Source organism: Phalacrocorax aristotelis, chromosome 1, assembly GCF_949628215.1.
Source record: "Phalacrocorax aristotelis chromosome 1, bGulAri2.1, whole genome shotgun sequence".
NCBI lineage: Eukaryota > Metazoa > Chordata > Aves > Suliformes > Phalacrocoracidae > Phalacrocorax > Phalacrocorax aristotelis.
In genome coordinates this window covers 65,868,732-65,887,256 of record NC_134276.1, presented here as the reverse complement: position 1 = coordinate 65,887,256, position 18,525 = coordinate 65,868,732, and the positions used below count along the sequence as shown (strand labels likewise).

General features: G+C 38.8%; 1 long non-coding RNA gene across 1 annotated transcript; it reads right to left on the bottom strand.

The window, feature by feature from the left end:
• Window positions 1-2,429: 2,429 nt before the first annotated feature.
• On the bottom strand, window positions 2,430-16,554 carry LOC142056385 (uncharacterized). The gene is made up of 5 exons (XR_012660313.1): window positions 16,485-16,554; window positions 11,669-11,790; window positions 8,808-9,010; window positions 5,439-5,589; window positions 2,430-3,194 (listed from the first exon to the last, which is right to left on the bottom strand). It is a non-coding gene; the product is annotated as an uncharacterized LOC142056385 (long non-coding RNA).
• Window positions 16,555-18,525: the final 1,971 nt, after the last annotated feature.

Genomic DNA, 18,525 nt, shown 5'->3' with positions numbered 1-18,525 from the left:
GCCAAAACTTAATAAGGGGGAGCCAATGGATCGGTATCACTGGACTGTACTCCCTCAGGGAATGAAAAACTACCCAACAATGTGTCAGTCATATGTTGCAAAGGCAATTCACCCAATTAGAAAATGTTATTTATCCAAATATTTACATGTACCATTACACGGACGATCTATTGTTAGCGGGGCCGACTCATACTGTGCTCAAAGAGGCCCTTCAGGCCTTAAAGCAAGCACTGCAGGATGCAGGACTTCAGATATCCCCTGAAAAGATACAGACAGAACCTCCGTGGAGGTATTTAGGATGGAAAATTTTGGAACAAACCATCCAGCCTCAAAATGTGGGAACAACCACCAATATTTGGACCTTAAATGATGTACAGAAACTATTAGGTAATACTAATTCGATTCGAACCCAATGTGGCATTGGCAACACCACTCTTACTCCCCTGTTTGACCTGTTAAAAGGAGACACCGATATAAAGGCACCACGAAGTTGGACACCAGAGGCACAACAAGCACTACAGAAAATCAATGACAAACTGTCGCATCAACAATGCCATCGTTGCAGTGAAGACATCCCACTCACACCATTTGTCTGTAACAAAGAAGAGCAGCCTCTTGCTATAATTGGACAGTGGGATCCACAAAGTAACGACCCTCTCGTTATTCTAGAATGGGTCTTTTTACCCCACCAACCTACCAAGACCATTGCCACACGAATAGAAATGTTTGCTGACCTTATTAAAAAGGGACAGGAGAGAATAATAGAGCTTGCAGGGGAAGAACGAACACTTACTGTGTTACTTATCGTAAAAACTTATCTGACTTGGAGTATTCAAAATAGCCTAGAGTTACAATTAGCCTTAGCAGGCTTTAGTGGAAAGCTAGATACCCATCTTCCCCCACACAAGATGTTTACCTTTTATTATGTTAAAATAGAAAATCGATCATTGTGCCAAAGAGAGCCGGTTGATATCCGTACGGTGTTTACCGATGGATCAGGGAAGTCAGGCAAAGCAGTGGTAACGTGGGAAGAGAACAGAGTCTGGAAGCATGAAGTCGAGATTCTCCACAGCTTACCACAAATAGTGGAGCTGCACGCAGTCATAATGGCCTTTCGATTCTGGCCTACTGCCCCTCTTAATATTGTTTCTGACTCCCAGTATGTGGTGGGCGTGGTTCAACAAATAGAAAGAGCTCATCTTAAACATATAACAAAGCAAACCCTATTTTTAAAATTTAAAGAACTTCTTTTTTTAATCGAACAGCAGAAACACCCCTATTGTATAATTCATATTCGAAGTCACACACAATTACTGGGTTTTCTTACACATGGTAATGCTCGTGCTGACATTTTAACTAATGTAACCCTTGCTGCTCCCATACCAAATGTATTGGTGCAAGCACGACTCTCTCATGATTTTTTCGACCAACCAGCAAAGGCTTTAGTGAAACAATTCTGTATCACCATTGCTGATGCCAAGTTAATTGTGCAGGCTTGCCCAGACCGTCAAGCCTGTGTGTCTACCCCTGCCTTAGCGGTGAACCCTCGAGGTTTACATTCCCTCCACCTGTGGCAAACAGATGTCACTCACATTCCTGAGTTTGGACAACTTAAATATGTTCATGTATCCGTTGATGCGTTCTCTCATGCAATATGGGCAACAGCCACCACTGGCAAAACTAGCAGACATGTACAGGCCCATTTCCAAGCCGCTTTTGCTGCACTTGGAATCCCAAGTGAAGTTAAAACCGACAATGGCCCAGCCTACAGCAGTAGCTCACTTAAAACCTTTTTTCACAAATGGGGTATTCGCCATGTCACTGGCATTCCCCACTCCCCTACCGGTCAAGCTATAGTAGAACGAACACACTGCACAGTCAAACAACTGCTCCAAAAACAAAAAGGGGGAGATAGCCAAGAAACCCCACACAACCAATTAGCAAAAATATTATAAGTGATGAACCATTTGTCACTACCATTCCAAAACGATGATACCCCACCTATAGTAAAACACTATAGATCCATGAGCAAAGCCCTAACGTCTATTGTACATTCAGAACAGTCCTTAGTAATGATAAAAAATCTGAACACGGGACTGTAGGAGGCCCTCATCCACTAAGAACTTGGGGGAGAGGGTATGCTTGTGTCTCCACAGGTTGCGGTCCCTGATGGATTCCAGCAAAAGGCGTGAAACCATGGCTTGCGGCCTCATCACCTTCCTCGCCATCATCAGCCTCTGCCATTCATGGGTCTCCGTCCAACCACGAAAAAATGTCTGGGTTACCCTCACAAACTTAACTGGACAGGAGTCGATATGCCTGTCCTCAGCCAGCGTGGATAATCCCTTTACAACATATCTTGTGGGGACTCATGGTTGACTGGATGGGGAATCACAGGATGGTTCAAGGAAATAGTAAAAACAGCTATAGCATTTCTAATAATATTACTAGTTTTGCTTTTAATTTTGCCATTCTTTGTCAGTGCTTGCAGCAATTAGTAGAGAGAACAGTAAAAAATGTGTGGCTAATACAAAATAAAAACGGGGGAGATGTGGGGGATGAATTTGCAAGTAACTTAGCACTGTTTGACACGTCCTTGAACTGAAGCAACGCGGCAGTAAAAAACAGAGACAGGAACATGGGAAATGCCAAGAAGAATTTAAGTAAGCAAAAACAAATGAAGTAGCGCAAATAGAACAGCCTATTAGAATGTAGCATAAGGCGCGTGCTTAGAGCTAGCTGACGAAAAACAGAAATTGTTTGTGCACGTGATCGTGTGAGGAACGTGTCGAAAGATATATAAGCAGTGAAAAGCTGACAATACAGGTCTTCTGCAGAATATCTGTCAGGAGTCCGAGACATTCATCCCTGCAGGGTCCGTCTTGGAGCCACTTGGCACTGGTTCTGTTGGACATGGGGGAAGCTTCTGGTCCCCCCCACGACCAAACCTTGCCATGCAAACCCAATGCACATGTGGATGAAAGGTAGAAAAAAGATAAAGCTGTTATGTATCCTTAAAAAAATCTTCTTGATTCAGTGAGACACTTGATGGCTTGTGGGAAGAGAGACACCAAATGAGGCAGGTTGCCTGTCCTCTGCCCGTAGCTTTCGTGTTGAGCCCGACCAGCATATCTAGAAATTGAGTCCATAACGTAGAGCAAAAACTATTCAATCCACTAACATTCATGAGATTCCTGCAAGAGAACACAAAGAAAGACTTAAGAAGTATTAGCAACAAATGAGAAAGAGAAACGACGACAAAGGAAGAAAAGAGGCAGAGATCATCAAGGAGTCATTAGTACTTGCAGAAGTAAAGAGATGAATGTGATTCATTGACTGTTATTCCTGGAACGGTCAACAAAAGACGAGGATATAATACAGAAAGATACAGAATTGGTCTCCAAGCATCATTGACTGTATTTGCCAAATCTTTTGTGCGTTAAAGCAGATACCTCACGTGTAGAAATCTACTCTGTAGACATCTAAATTTAGCTCTGAATCTGGAGCTGACTCCCACTCTAAGAGTTCTGACCCACGATCAAAGGTGTCTTGTCCTGCATGTGTGTTTCATCGAACCTGTAGCTGGGTTAAAGCTAGTGCATGTATTCACACCAAAGAGTCTGGAAATGCTCCTGAGCCTCTCAGCACAGAATACAATATAACTTTTCTCCCATCCAACATCTTGACTCTTTTGGCCATTGATAAAAAGTCTTGTCTCCCTTTCCCCAGAGATTTTTGGTTCTGGTGCGACCATGTCTTGGTTGGAGAACAGCAGCTGAAGTACTATAGTTGGTGGAACAAGGTTTTAAGGTGAGTAGAAAATTATTTGGGGTTACCTTAATATACTTGGCTGCAAATTATAGAAATTCAGCAGCTGCTACATGACCAGCTGAACCATCTCTGCATTGAGGGTGGAAAACTGCATATTATGGGATGGAAGGGACAGCTGTGAGCAGGAAGTGTCACAACCATCACTAGGCGAGCATCACCACTTGTGAGTCAGTGCCCTCACTGCTCTGACTCTTGACATACTGCTCTTATAAATATGTAGTTCTGAGCAATAGGGCTTCCCATATACATTTCCTGCAGTAGGTCATCTCTATAATAGTAACTGTAAAGTCTAGGTAACACCGTAACACATATATTGTGCAAGGATGACATCAGTATTGCAAGAAAAACATAAAACATCATACAAACTCTTGACAGTTATGGGTTCTTTCCCGTAGTGTAAGACACGGGAAAACAGTTACTCTCAGTTAAACTGCCTGGCAGTAAAACCATGGAAATCCTGAATAAAACTGAGCTAACACTTCTAGGAAATAACTATGTCCCAAATCTAGACTGCTGAATTAAAGTTGAATAATGGAACTTATTATGCAAGACCTGCCCTGGCAGAGCTCTTTAGCATTTGGCCAGAATGGTCCAGATAGGTGGTTAGAGGTGAGAAACAGAAAGTCAGGCTCAAACAGTCATTAAGATTTTCCTTTCTGATTCTCATTCCAGGAGGCATCCCACTAATTTGAGACTCTAGCACTGTGGCCATTCCCAAACTGTTTGCTAGCTACATCTCTGTTCAGAAGCTCTGCTCCTGAATTCACTACAGGCCTGATCCCTGATTATCCTTACAATTCCCCAGTGAATTTCTGAATCCATATTGCAGTTCTAGTTAAGCTTTTTCCCAAAACTGAAAAGTTGAAATATACTCTCTTTTTATTCCAACCTCTATACATTTTGGAAAGCATGCATATTCCCAGATAAGGTTCCAAATACACACGGTACGTGGATGACTTTAACTTCTGACATCATACACCTCAACACATGTAGTCTAGAATCCTTAAAAACATCAACAGTGGCATGCACTGTTGTATTAATTTTTTTAAAGGCATTTCCAGTAAAAACCGAAGGTTGAACTGACCCTGACAACAAACTGTAAAGATTCCAGTCTTTGGTCAAGGCTGAGCCAGACTGCCAGGGCAGTGATTCTTAACACTGTATTCTTGTTGCTGTCTTTGCCCTTTCTGTAGTTATACAAGGGATGAACTTGATTCCTCAGTCTAGTGCCATCAAAAACTATACACTAGTTCTACAAACTGATCAGGTGGAGCACAACATCTAACCTTGGATGTTTTTAAACCCAAATAGGTGCCTTGGCTCCTTTATAGTGCAGCTTGGAGTGTAAGGGGATCCCAAGTCAGAGTGGGCAGTTTTAAGTAGCAGATTTCCTCCTTGGCCTCCCTCAAGAGTGGGTATGGATCCACTTGATCCATGGTAGCGGCAGCTGGACAAGAGCAAACTGGATGTAGGGCAGAAGAGTGCCACAGTGTAAATCTTTTCAGATGAGAATTCAAAACAGCCAGTATGCTGAATTTGGACTGCCTGAACTAGCCAGTAGTGATGTTGGGGGAAAGAGCATCACATACATCTTACACCGTACGTACCTCCAAAATTGATGGGCCTTAACATGAGCTCCAGCGAGGTGAGTGATAGTAATTAGTTACCTACATCATTCCCTTCAAAGGCAGCAGAGATACTTCTAGAAGAGGCGAAAATGTGACAGCGCTGCTTTTTCCTTTAGAGCCCACCTATCATCTGGTGATAGAACAGGAATCCACACATAAAGGTCACAAACATTAAAAAAAAAATTAGAAATACAATCTTTAAAAGCAAAAAATATTCCTGCTTGATTCTGACATACAGATGAACATGTAATTATTTAGGCTATGATTTATGAAACTTAAGAACACACATCATAAATTGCATTAAACGAAGAAAATATGTTAATAAAAGTTACCTCATATTACCAAAATTTCACGTTATACTTGTGGAAAGCAAAGAACTGTTGTTTTATATAACTAACTGTATGTATCACAACTGCCCAGAATTTTTTCAATACCAGTTTGCTCATAGCACCAAATTTTGGGGTTATTTGAGCCAAATGGCTCTTATCCACACACAAGGCTTTATTTTCCTAGCATTTCACTGAGAAAAAACCAAAGCATTTCCCAAACATACAACAGACTTATACTTTTGTTTGTTCTTCTTTTGCAGTGGTAAAATGCCTTATGATATGAATATATTAGAACTTTAGTATCAAAGATTTTTCATGCTTGAGGTATTAGAGAAACTTGTAAGCTTTTGTTTATGTATTTCTATGCCCCCAGCTTTTGTAGTAGCTGAGAATTTCACATAAATTATACTTAGCCTCACAAACCTTGGGGAATGATGGAGTCCCAGCAGTTCTCCCAGACTTTATTCTCCCAGTGAATATGGACCTAGGCCACAGACCCACAGAAGTTTTTAAGCAAGTAACTGCTATTTGAAGTGGGTTTCAGTTGCTATCAATAGGAGCAAGAAGCCTTTGTGGATATGGACCAGTATGCCTTACCCACGATAACATAAGAAATCTGTAACAGCGAATGAACCAAACCCGTTCTACAATAATGCAGGCTGGTACTGTAACTACTTGGATATTCCTCAGCTTCTCAAATGCTTGAAAGTCAAGGCTGATTTGCAAGTTTGGTCATCTATTTCATTGCTGTGATAAGCAGACAATTATTCTCCATGCAGGGAAAAAGTTATGTGTGTTTCAAACAAGATAACACATTTCAGACACAGTACTATCCATCATTTTAAAACCTGGCATGGCTAAAGATTTCAGCATTAACTTTCACGCCAACATGTGATATCAGACAGTCTCTCATGCCCTGTCTGATTGCTTAAAATAACACACTGCCATTCCTTTGGGGTTACACAATTACTTTATGTTGATATAAATAATGGCTGAGGTTTAAGCTTCCTTGTAAGATGCTCCATAAAGCTCGCTAGGCCTAATTTCACAAACTTCTTCAGAATAGCAGCACCAAAACTAAATAAAACACATCATCTTTTCTCACTAAAACGCCTGCGTATTTGTCAGAGAAAGACTGGTCAATAAAAAGAATATCTGCGTGTTTGGATACTAGATTTTGATACAAGAATGTCACTACTACAGCTCGAGTGAGAGCATCTGCTAGAATAAAAACTACTACATGGAGTTGCTTCCATGTTAACATGCTGGTTTGCACTGCCTAAAGCTTTTGCTTCCAGGCCAGCATTTACTCTTGCTACTTTCCGCTCTGTGTTATTTCAGAAAGTATTCTTATATGCCAAGCAGACAGAGGAAAATGCACTGAAGTTGCATGTAAGGCAAGGTCTTCACAGTAACAGACTACATAGCTGAATTCTGTCCGTAACCATTTCTTCAGTCCAGCCAACTAGTTATCACTGGCACATATCTTTCTAGTAAAATTACCAATCTAATTAACAAAGTTAGTATTCTAGTTTAAAGCTGTTCTGTTATTTTGGTGACGTCAGTGAAAATTGACCTCATTCCAATTAGATCAGAACCTGGACTTAATTATTGCAGAAGAGATGGCACTGGTGAAGGACAGGCTGGTGTCTGCAAGAACCGAGGGTGTTCAATAGGATTTTAGCACTGTTTAGCTGGTTCACATGATGTCTAGCATCTACTGGACATGGTAAAAAAATATGCCATGCTTCTCAAGATTAAATATAAAGTCTTATTAAAAAAAAAAAAGGCAAATATTCACTTGTTATAATATAATACCAAAGTAAATGACAAAAAGAGACAACACTCATCTGGAGGTGAATTCACAACTTCCACCAGACTCTCGCACTGTATATTCAGTACCGTGCATACGATCTCTGAAAGCTTTTCAGGGTACAAACAGAACTCATATTCCTGCATAGATGTATGAAAAGTCTCTCTGCACAAAAAAGATTTTACTTTTAGCAAATCACTAGTTTACTATTGAAGCAAAAGGTTTCAATCAAGTAAATTAGACATTCTTTCAATATACCAAAGTGGAAAAAGGAGGAGGGAGACAAATAGTTTCTTGTTTGGATGAATTTCCAGGTGATGGCATTATAATATTCTCTTCCAGATTCTGCCATTTAACTATTTCACAATACAGTTTAAAAACGCTTTCTTTCCTGTTTTAAATAAAGCAATTTCTGACTACAAACTCAGTGTAATGCTATTAAAGTAACAAAAAAATCTCCAGAAAGCACAAAAGTACTTTTAAGGCTGATCTGCTATAAGCTTCCATAAACAGTGGATGGCAGTGATATATACCTAGGGAAAACCTTACCCTACTTCATGTTTATTAATATGGAAGTGCTGACCTAGGTAAAAAAAAATGTATCTATGACTACAAATTCACCTAGCAACAAGAAATTTCTGGAAGTTGAATCCAGGTAATTCTAATAAACTCAGTTCAGTTCTCTTAAGTGAGGATACACCATCACTTTTCAACAGTTTTCATAGAGTTTAAGATCTTAAAGGAAATGTAATACTTTAAAAATCTACTCTTTTCCACGCGGTCCATTCTCACATTTGATCCTCTTTTAACTTCATTACATTCCACATTTCTTATAATGCATATTTATTCTCCTCAGAATTACTACAGTTGCCAAAATTCTTGACTTTCACACTTTTTAACAGCAAAAAATTGCACAATTACATCAGTCCGGGATCTATGACCGATTTCAGTTTCACCAAAGTAAATCTATGCTTTTGCGGAAACGTATCGAAAACAAGCTTTTGCTTCACGTCTCTCTCAAATATGTAGCAACAGAGGTCAGGCTGTGGTAGTCTTCAGAGGTGCACAGAGGCTCAAGTTTTTAAAGGAGACTTTTTGCCTCCTAACAGGTAGGAAAATGAGGCAGGTTAACTACGCAACCACTATTATTTTAATTGTTATATTTAATCCATTACATTTCAGAATCCTGTACATTTAAAGACTTACTTTCCTATAGAGCAGCAGATTATCTGTGTCAAAAAGAATCCCGTATATATTTTGTCTCTCTTATTCCAGTGCTCAGGATAATCATCACTGTCGTACCAGCATCACTTTTGGAGGGAAGATATTTTCATTCACTTGCTGTTAACTGATTTTGTAAGCCGGAATCCTCTCCTGTTTCTTTCATTACAGAGATTGTGCCTCCTTCACTAGAAGCAAGATAGAGAACAGTAATTAAAATAGACAGTGAAGATCTATGATTATGCCTGAGAATTATTGTTGCTTACATCAGTTTAAACATAATCTTTTGGAAAGATTATGTCAAAACCTTATGTGGTACGATACCTTTGATTTCCCTATTTATGTTCTCTACAGCCATGGTGTTTTGTTCAACGAAGTAATTTTCTCAAATAGTGAGATGCCATCTGACTTTTTGATCTTATTTAGAGAGACACTGGAAATAATTTTTCTATCTCAAGAAAAATGCCATTTTTTGAAGTCTTCTCTTTAATTTCGGAGCAAAAATAAAAGCACAAGTAAAGGCTTAAAAAATGAAAAGCAACTTCAGCATCTTATTTAACAACTTAAAAACATTTCATTTTGAATTTGATGTTTTGTACTATTTTAATAATTTAAAGAAATCAGATTTTCATCTAAAAATGTTATACTTCCAGTTTTAAAGCAAAGAAAGCATATTCTGAATGAACCCACACATATATTTTCAGTCAAAAAGTTGGCTTTTTCCCCAGTTAATTGGTATTGTCTGATTGAAAATGCTATCAGGTCTAATTTTAATCTGATGGCTCAAATACTTTCCCAAAATAAATTTCTACATTGCCTTCGCAAGCCAGCTGTAGTAAAAACTGTTACTAATCCTGTCTCTCCTTTTCTCAGAGCCTACCTCCCATTCCAGCAGAAGTAAGTATTAGTCTCACCTCAAACCCCAATTCCAGATTTGCGTTTCCCTAGAACAGTTTATTCTTCAACTCCAAGGAACAAAAAACCCCTCAAATGGCACATTTTAAAGTAAGGCTTCACTTATCTCTTAGTTGTAATATGTGAACCTATTTACCAGAAACTATAGATTTCATACATTTTTGTCTTCAGTCAATACTCTAGACAAAGAGCAACCAAATCAAATTTGTGACATTTTTCTATACTTTCAGCAAATGATGGCGATCCTTGGCCTTGATGTTCCAATTAGTTATTAACAACTGCAGTAGATAGATGGCTATCCAAGTTGAATCATACATAACCTTATTCAGCACTATTAAGGAAATAGAACTTTACAAATTATGACTGAGGCTCGTGTTTATACACAACTTTCAATTTAACTAAGGGTTATTTTTAAAAAAATATACTTAATTAAATTGATACAAGCATCAGTGAGCTAATCTATATAAAATAAATTTGCTGACATCTACTCAGGACTGTGTGGATTAATCAAACTCTAAAACTGGTAAGTACCATTGTTTATCAGCAAAGAGGTGAAGAAATCAGACTGATGTATCATCTAGACGTTGTCTTTCCAAGCCAAGCTTGAAGTCCAGGAGCAAAGGATGGGAATGCTTCTGTTTTGTGCCTGGAATGCACAGAGTTCCCGGGGATCCCATTTTAAATAAGACCACTCAGCATTCATTTAGAAAGCAGTTCTTCTAAGAGTCACATTTCAGAGGATATGTTGTTGATTGCAGTTTAAAGCAAAATTCAGAGTGCGGATTAGAGCTCTGAGCAAGACCTCAGAGGACTAGCAAATATTAGGGTGGATTGACTAGTAGGGGACACAGACTGAGCATATCAAGTTTAATCCTGGATGAATAGATAAGATATGGTATTTTAATTCTGAAGATTTGGTATAATCAGAAATCTGATAGAATGAAAGAATTCCTCTGAGTGAAAACATGTACAAGGTCAAGTTTTACTCAAAAGGTAACATTTCCGAACAAGTAGAAGAAAAATTATCACAGAAGTGTAGACGCTTCTTTAACTTCAGCTTTTCAAGGCAATATTACAGCAACATTTTATTTGCAAAAGAGACAACCACAAGATGGCTCCTTTCATATGATGCTAGCTAAAATAGAAACCTATTCTGGTAACGTAGGCTGCTTAGTCTTTCACTCCCTTTCATGAAGAACTGAAACACCAGACACCATCCGCTTTGACAAAAAGTCAGTGCTACAGTTGCTTTATTAAATCCCAGTCTGGGGAGGAGCATGCTCTTTCTTCAATGAGTAAGGACTAAACCCCTCAAATACAAGCATCTAATCTCACTGAACAGGGTGCAGGTTTCAAGAACACCTGCCAGGCTCAGACACAGGTATTTCACACTCTTCACCTTTCTCAAGATTTTTGTTTGTTCTCTTTGTAAGAGGATATGGTGTCTTCCCCTTTATTGAATGTTTTTCCATTGAAAGATTTCCAGATTATCGAACTGTAAAGTTATTACATGATTCATTAACTCCACATCCATGCAGATGCAATCAAGCTATGGATTTAGTTGTTGTTTCATTTAATGTTTGAATAAATATTACATAAACGTACTGCTTCAAGCTTCCATCCAAGTGCAAAACAAAACAGTACACAGGGTAGTTATGGGTAATGTGGTTCTTAACATAAGAAACTCTGGTTTGGTGTGGAAGGTTTGTTACGCTCAGTTACACAGGTTCCATACCAGCAGCCATGAATTCCCTGAGTCGCAATGTGCAGTGCCCTGTGGCAGCCTTGCTACAGGTGCAAGAGTGCTGACGTTTTCCTGGTATCCTTTGCATTCCTTAAGTCTCAAAATACCTCAGACCACCACACAAATGACCTGAACATGTTGCTTCCCCCACCGCTGAACAGCGGGCTACAACATGACAGCTACTTACCACCACATGACAGCGGAGGAAGACAGCACTTCTAATGAAATTTCAGGAGGAATTCAGGGAGTTACTGTGTCAATTGTTTAAACAGGAGCTTGAGCGCGACTCCTCCACACATTCATGCGCTTCTGCAGATAAAGGTTATTTACTGAATGCAAGTCATCAGGAATTCAGGTTTACATTAATCTTAAACGTAAAGATAAGAGGAGCTATCATGAACTTCTGGCAGTCCGATAACTCTGCCGAGAACTCCTACTTTTGAAGATGAGGACGTTGAAGGACCTTTTTATTGCTGTGGTTCAGGCTCCATATAAATGGAAAATGCAAATGGTTTGGTATTGATTTTTTACAGAACTATGGGTTTTTTTACCACAATGCTGGTATTTTGTCTCTCAATAAATGTTTTTTTTTTTTTAACTGAGTTAAAACTGGTAAGGAATGTGGGAAAATGAAGGGTAGTTTGTCAAAAAGCCACAACTATAATTAACTCCCTTACTTTTTAGGCACTAGACCTCTCGGTTAAGCATGGCCCAGATGACTCACATGTATCAAGAAGAGAATAGTTGCATGGAGGCAGAATTGACAAAGCCTTATGATGAATAAGGTCACTCTTCCCAGGCTCATAAAAGAGCTTTACAACTGTAGTGTAACAAATCTGTTGTTATTTATTACCCACAAAGTCGCATCGTTTCCTAAGTAGTGATGTTTTTTTAAAAAGTCTTCTTTATGCGTGAGTAAATATTTTTCTAATGAAATCTTGGTTTGTCTTGCAACCCAACCCTAGTTTATTTAATAGTGAGATAGCTTTCTCCAGGGAAGGCAGGCAGAAATGGGGGATGGGAAAGGAAGAAGTTGGCTCTGGCTACAGGGCACAGCTGCTCTTTGCTACTAGCCTGCAATGGAGTAATACATCAGTAATTATTTGAAAGTCAGACAGATTCCCTGCTTTCCTTGCCAGACAAAACTCTGAGAACTGAGGACTGGAAAGGAGGATAAAGGACTTTCAGTTTACTGTTTTTCCACTCACGGCTTTTTTTTCCATGTTAGCAGCTACTGCTGCTATTAATTTTCTGATCCTTGTGCCTTCAGAGGCCTCTCATACTACGCAAACTTAGTTTTAGCACCTAAATGCTAATGCTTTTAAGTTTATTAAATGAATTTTTACAAAACGTTTCAGCTGCTTCTGCCAATAATTTCCATCTGAAAGAATAACGTTTATTTCCTATTCTGTTTCAGGAGAGCTCACAACAGAACACTTGGTCTTCACTGAAGAAAGGTGAAGGCAGCAAAAAATCCAGTTTAACAACATACTTCAAGTGGTACACCACTCACTTGTGCTTTAATTTAACCAAAAATAGGAAGTAAGCCTAATCTTGTTGAGTCAGAGCCTATTTACAGTAGGAAAATGGTGGAAAGTTCCCACCATTGCTAAAATAAATTCATGGCATCTACAGGCATGTTTTATTTTCATCACAGTTCACTGAGAGTTTCAGGAAAAAAAAAAAAAGATGATGAATAATGTTTGAATAAGTTTGTCCTTTTGCAAAATCCCCCTCAAAGATTCTAGATAGGAAAACAAAATGAAACACAGGTAGCTTGTATAATGTCCCACGGACCTAGAGCTGGATTCAGGCATGATACAGAAGGCACCCAGCAATTCTGTGACAACCTCCTCCAAAGACAGGAGATTTTATGGGATTCAGGACCAGACACAATGCGAGGAACTCCTTAAGTGACTGGGCACATCCATGCAAATGGCATTTTGGAGGATTCATGTGTCAGAGCGTAGGTGCCCAATGCAGCCTAAGAAGCCTTCAGACTCCTGAGATACGCGTCAGCTCTGTGCGGGCATGGCACCCGACCTGAGTAAACTGATACCTTTCTGCAGCAGCAGCTGGCAACAGGGAAGAAGAATACTCTTCGGCATCTCAAATGGCACTGGACACGTATGTATGGGCAACTAAATAAAGCCCTAAGTCTTAACCAATACGAGCTTGCTACAGCAAGAATGGAAGGATTTGAATGAATTATGTATTCAATGAAATTCTACAGTATTTTTTTTAACAAAAAAACCCCTGACTTTGTTCTGTACAAGTTATGAAATGCTCCATATTCAACATGTCTGAAAAGAAAAATGGGCAAATATAATTTATTTGTATCAGAATGGCACAGAGAAGCTGAGTACAGTGCAGTTATGTAAGCCAGCAAATTCTTTTTCAAAACGCGGTTTTAAAATAATGTTTTTACTTTCTAAATTTATACTTGTTAGACTCTATTGAATATTCAAGAAGTCCTCATTTACAGACCATTTTCTTTCTCAGCCTTTAGCCAAAAGAGAACATAAAAGCAAACTTAGCTAAAATAAAATCATTCTCTTCTTCCACCCCAATTTGTCTATAAAACCTTCTATGTCTTTTTCTGTTTCTTTCTTAGGGGAAATTTAGTTCTGTTAAATGCCCCAACAAAACATGAAGTCTACTTCCTTGATCTGACAGAAAAGGCAACAAAGCCTCTTACTTCTCTCAGAAGACCAGGAATAGAACTGAGGATGAAATTAATGCAAATAGGCCTGTAAATAACTTTTTTTTTCTCAAATATACAAAAATGTGGGCTACTAAACTTAGTAGGTAGACTCTTCTGAGTCCTAAAATATCAGGAATATATTTTTTTGTAATCAATAGTGTAAGCATACTATTTTTTGCATTCCACTAAAGAATGTCAGTTTAGAAAACATATTAAATGCTAAAATCTGTCTTTATACAAACCAGAAAATGCAAAGAACCCCAGATGTTATGTATTACTGCTTCCCTTTTTTCATAAAAGGTTGTAAATTACAGTTTAACCCATGACTGTCAATTTCCTGACTTAACGCTGTGTGCAAACAGACGATAATAGCAGCTATGTTTGCCAGGAAAACCAAGTCTATAATCTAGAAAGACATTAGAACCACATAACAGATCTATATTATATGCATCTGATCTTCTGGACAGAAAGATTGTTGAAAATATCTTTTAAGAATTGTATTGTTCTGTATAGAAGCTAACCATGATAGCAATATAGAAGTACAAAAGAATGAATTATAATGCAATAAAATGTTAAAAAAGTTAAAACCAGGATTCCCATGTTCCCAGTTTCACAATGTATGACAGCAGCTAAAGAAAACATTTTAATTAAAATTTAGTTTCTGTTAAAATTAATTAACTTATAAAGCCCATTACTAAAATATATTAAGGAAGTCAATGGAAAAGCAGATTATTAAAAAATACATATTTTTATATTTATCTGGGTAATGATTCACAATTTAAAAAATAGAGAGAGACAGATGTGCCTCCCCTAGTCATATGCCTACTACAGACTGATTAAGGAATCAGTCTCATATGGAGAGCACTGTGCTTTTCTATTTTGGAACTTTTGGTGTACATCACTAGCAAGGAAATTTAAAAAGTCGACCTCATACGGAGGAATCTAGTCAAGCAACTCAAGATACCAGGGTTCAGCTCCACCTGCAGAATTCCTGCATGGCATTGTTAAAGCCTCCTCCCTTCTCCCCATTCCGCTTCCCTCTTTCTAAAAGGAATAACAGCACTTGCCAATCTTGCAGGGAGTGCTAGTAGGTAAATAAAGGCAGTGTCTATAAGGGAATGAGATAGACCACTGCCTTTAGTTGGTATGGCAGTTTCTATATCCCAGTAAGAAATAAAAAACACATGCAAATCTTGAATATTAATCCTCTCAAGTTCAGGAATATTTAATGCTTGCTCATCTTGGCAGTGCTAGGCTAATGGTTAGACTTGATGATCTTAAAGGTCTTTTCCAAGCTAAATTATTTTATCTTCATTATAACCCACATGATTTTAGTATTTATTGCTTTTTATCATAGTTATAAACAATATAGGAGCGACTATGTCAATGCTCATACACAACACTGTAAGAAACAGGTTGCCTGTTTTCAACCTAAGAAGTTGTATTATTTAATACCAGGAATTCTGGTAATGACCATTCTTATAACATAAGTTGGGGTTTGGGGGGTTTTTGATTGCTTTTTTCCTTTTTTTCCTTTCAGCTTTTATCATGTGGGACCGTCATTATTTAATCACAAAACAAGGCATACTGATGTATAGCGTTAGCATCTGCCTAGCTATATACATGGAAAAAAAATCCATATAACCCAGAAAGAGAAGTGCATATAGGACAATAAACACTTAGCGTTTGTGGAAACAAAGGCCAGATCCAACCTAAGATGAATGTTTTTATAAGGCAAAGGATAAGGTACTGAACTGAAAGTTGCTTTAGCTGGAAGTACTCCCTCCCCTGGCCGAAGCATTTAGCTTTCCTATGCTTTAGTGTCACCATCTGTAGAAGGGCTTATTTGTAATTCATCCGCCTTTACACATTATTCTGAGATCTATAACTTGTCAGCCTTGTAGAAAACAAGTACTATTTTATTTTGGTGAAGATAAATAACAGCTAGAGGATACAAATATTAGCTGCAATAATTCCTAGTGTTAAAATTCCTCATCTGTATATTCATATCATAGTGTTATATTTTTACCTCAAAGCACTTTGATTAATTGAGCTTCCTACCACTACTCAGGACATTATTTTATTATTCCCATTTTGCAGGTTAAAAAACCTAATGAAATAAGTCTCTATAGTTTAAATACAATCACAATGAAGGAGACAGCTACGGTCAAAGCAAAAGTTTATGAAAGCAAGCTTCTATCTTTATATTCTCTGTCTCAATACTTCTAAAAAAATAAAACCACATCTAAAGGTAATGATTCTTAGGAAGACATAGTTAAATGCAATAATTGGTTGTTACCAGATTCGTGCTGCTTGTCCTAAGCACAGGAAGCCGTACGCTACTACTTGGCTGTCCAGATCAAAAAAACCTGAGAGAACACAAGAAAGGTATTTTGTTTTGCTATAATTTTTACAGTCTAAATCCACTGTTTCTAGCTCAGGTCATCACTGTGATATTTTAAACCAAATCTTCTGTTTGCTGTTGCAAAGGCATTCTGGAAAGCACCTTCTCTACATGAGAGCAGTACAATCCAACCAAGCACCCACTCAGTATCAGCACCTCTCCACAGTGAATTAATTCCCTAGTCACCTAACTGAAGACTGAAAAACTACCCTATATGCTATATTTCTAATTCCTTTTCCAGGATTTTACATGTACATAAAAAGACTATTTGCTGTGGGAAGCATATGCCAAGAGGGCGTTTTATGATGGGCTGGATTCCAGGGTGCAGCTCTTTCTGCTTGCAGGTAGATGTTTGTCTTTATGTCAGAATCTTATCTGAGGATTGCATACTGTACGTTCATAGTTTTAGCTGTGCCAAAATCCGAAGAAGCCAAACAAATGCGAGGAATGCCTATGGAACTACAATACATACTTGCTGTGAGTAGTATATAAAACCACGATCCGGGACAGTTTCAGCAAAAGCTGTAAACTAACATTGATTTGTTAGCCCAACAGTCCAGAGTTCTCCCTCAAAGAGTGTATGGAATAAAAAAGGCTATTTAAAAAACCCCAAACCAAATAACTACCATCTTTACACATTTAACTACTAGCTCAATCAGAAAAGTAATTTAAAAAATCAGTTTAAACCAAACAATTTGAGATACTAGTTTCTACCCACCACTATAAAAAACACACATCTCTCATAAACAAAATCTAATCCAAAACCAGTTATGAATGTTTCAATTCTTTTTCCTAACTACTGTTTTTTCTTCCATAAGAGAGAAAAACAACACACTTTCTGAGAAATTGGACTCCTACATTAAGTAAAAGACGTTTCACAATACCTTAATGCTCAATTTAACCTGATGTTAAAGAAAAGCTTTTAAATTTCCTGCATCTCTTGTTACTTTTAACTGAAATTACTTTGTATCTTTTTTGCCCCAGAACTTAATTCCTGGCTTGTATCCCTTAATAGTGCATACTGAAAAAAGAATATCCTTCAATTTTCAGGGGCAGGTGAACGTACTTGGGTTCTACAAACACATTACCATCAATTAATTTTACTACTGTCAGAAAAGTAGCTCACAAATACTTTGGACAGAAAACAGTTAGAGGCAACCAACAAAAGTTTCCTAAAGCTTCTGTGGAGTCATTAGTCAAGGGCTAGTTTCTAGGTACGATTAAAAATTTGGCACAGTCATTTTAATCAGACACTAGCAAGGTTATCCTTTGGTTTGCAATCCATTATGCAGCACAAAGCATGATCTCCGGGTTCTGAGGGGTACTAAAGGTAAGCTTGAAAACACTTACAGGGAGCATGGAAACAATACAACTGGATGTTCAAATACGAGGTCAGGGTCCCAAGCAAGGAAATCTACTACACACGTGAACAGTCCCTTTGAGTTGAGGGGGGGTGGTTCTGCTCAGGGGAACAAGATTACTTGAGGTCTAGAAGAGGGGTTGATGGGATATGGTTTGTTTCCACCAAATCTGCTTCCGTGTGCTTTTACAAAGGCAAACATCCGCCTCCTTATATACTGCTGCTAAACGCACAGGCGCTCTAGGGATACAATAACCCCGTTGGATAGCGTTCAGATAAACTCACTGTGCTAAAGCCAGCAGCGCATCCTGGAAAGAGGCCGGCTCCGCTACCCCTAGCAGAGGTGGCTAGGCAGCGCACCGCCGCAGAGCCCTGTCCCCCGACAGATGCCACCTGCCCGGGGAGAGGAGAGGCAACACGCACCGCTCCTCTCGCCCCGCGGGGAGAGCAAGAAACACCGCTAAGGAGCCCAGAGACGCCATCCCACTCCGCAGAGGCCGCTCCCGCCCTGCCCCGGCGGCCTCCACCAAACCGCTTTCCTCAGGCGGCGACGGCAGCAGCGGCCGTAACAGCAAC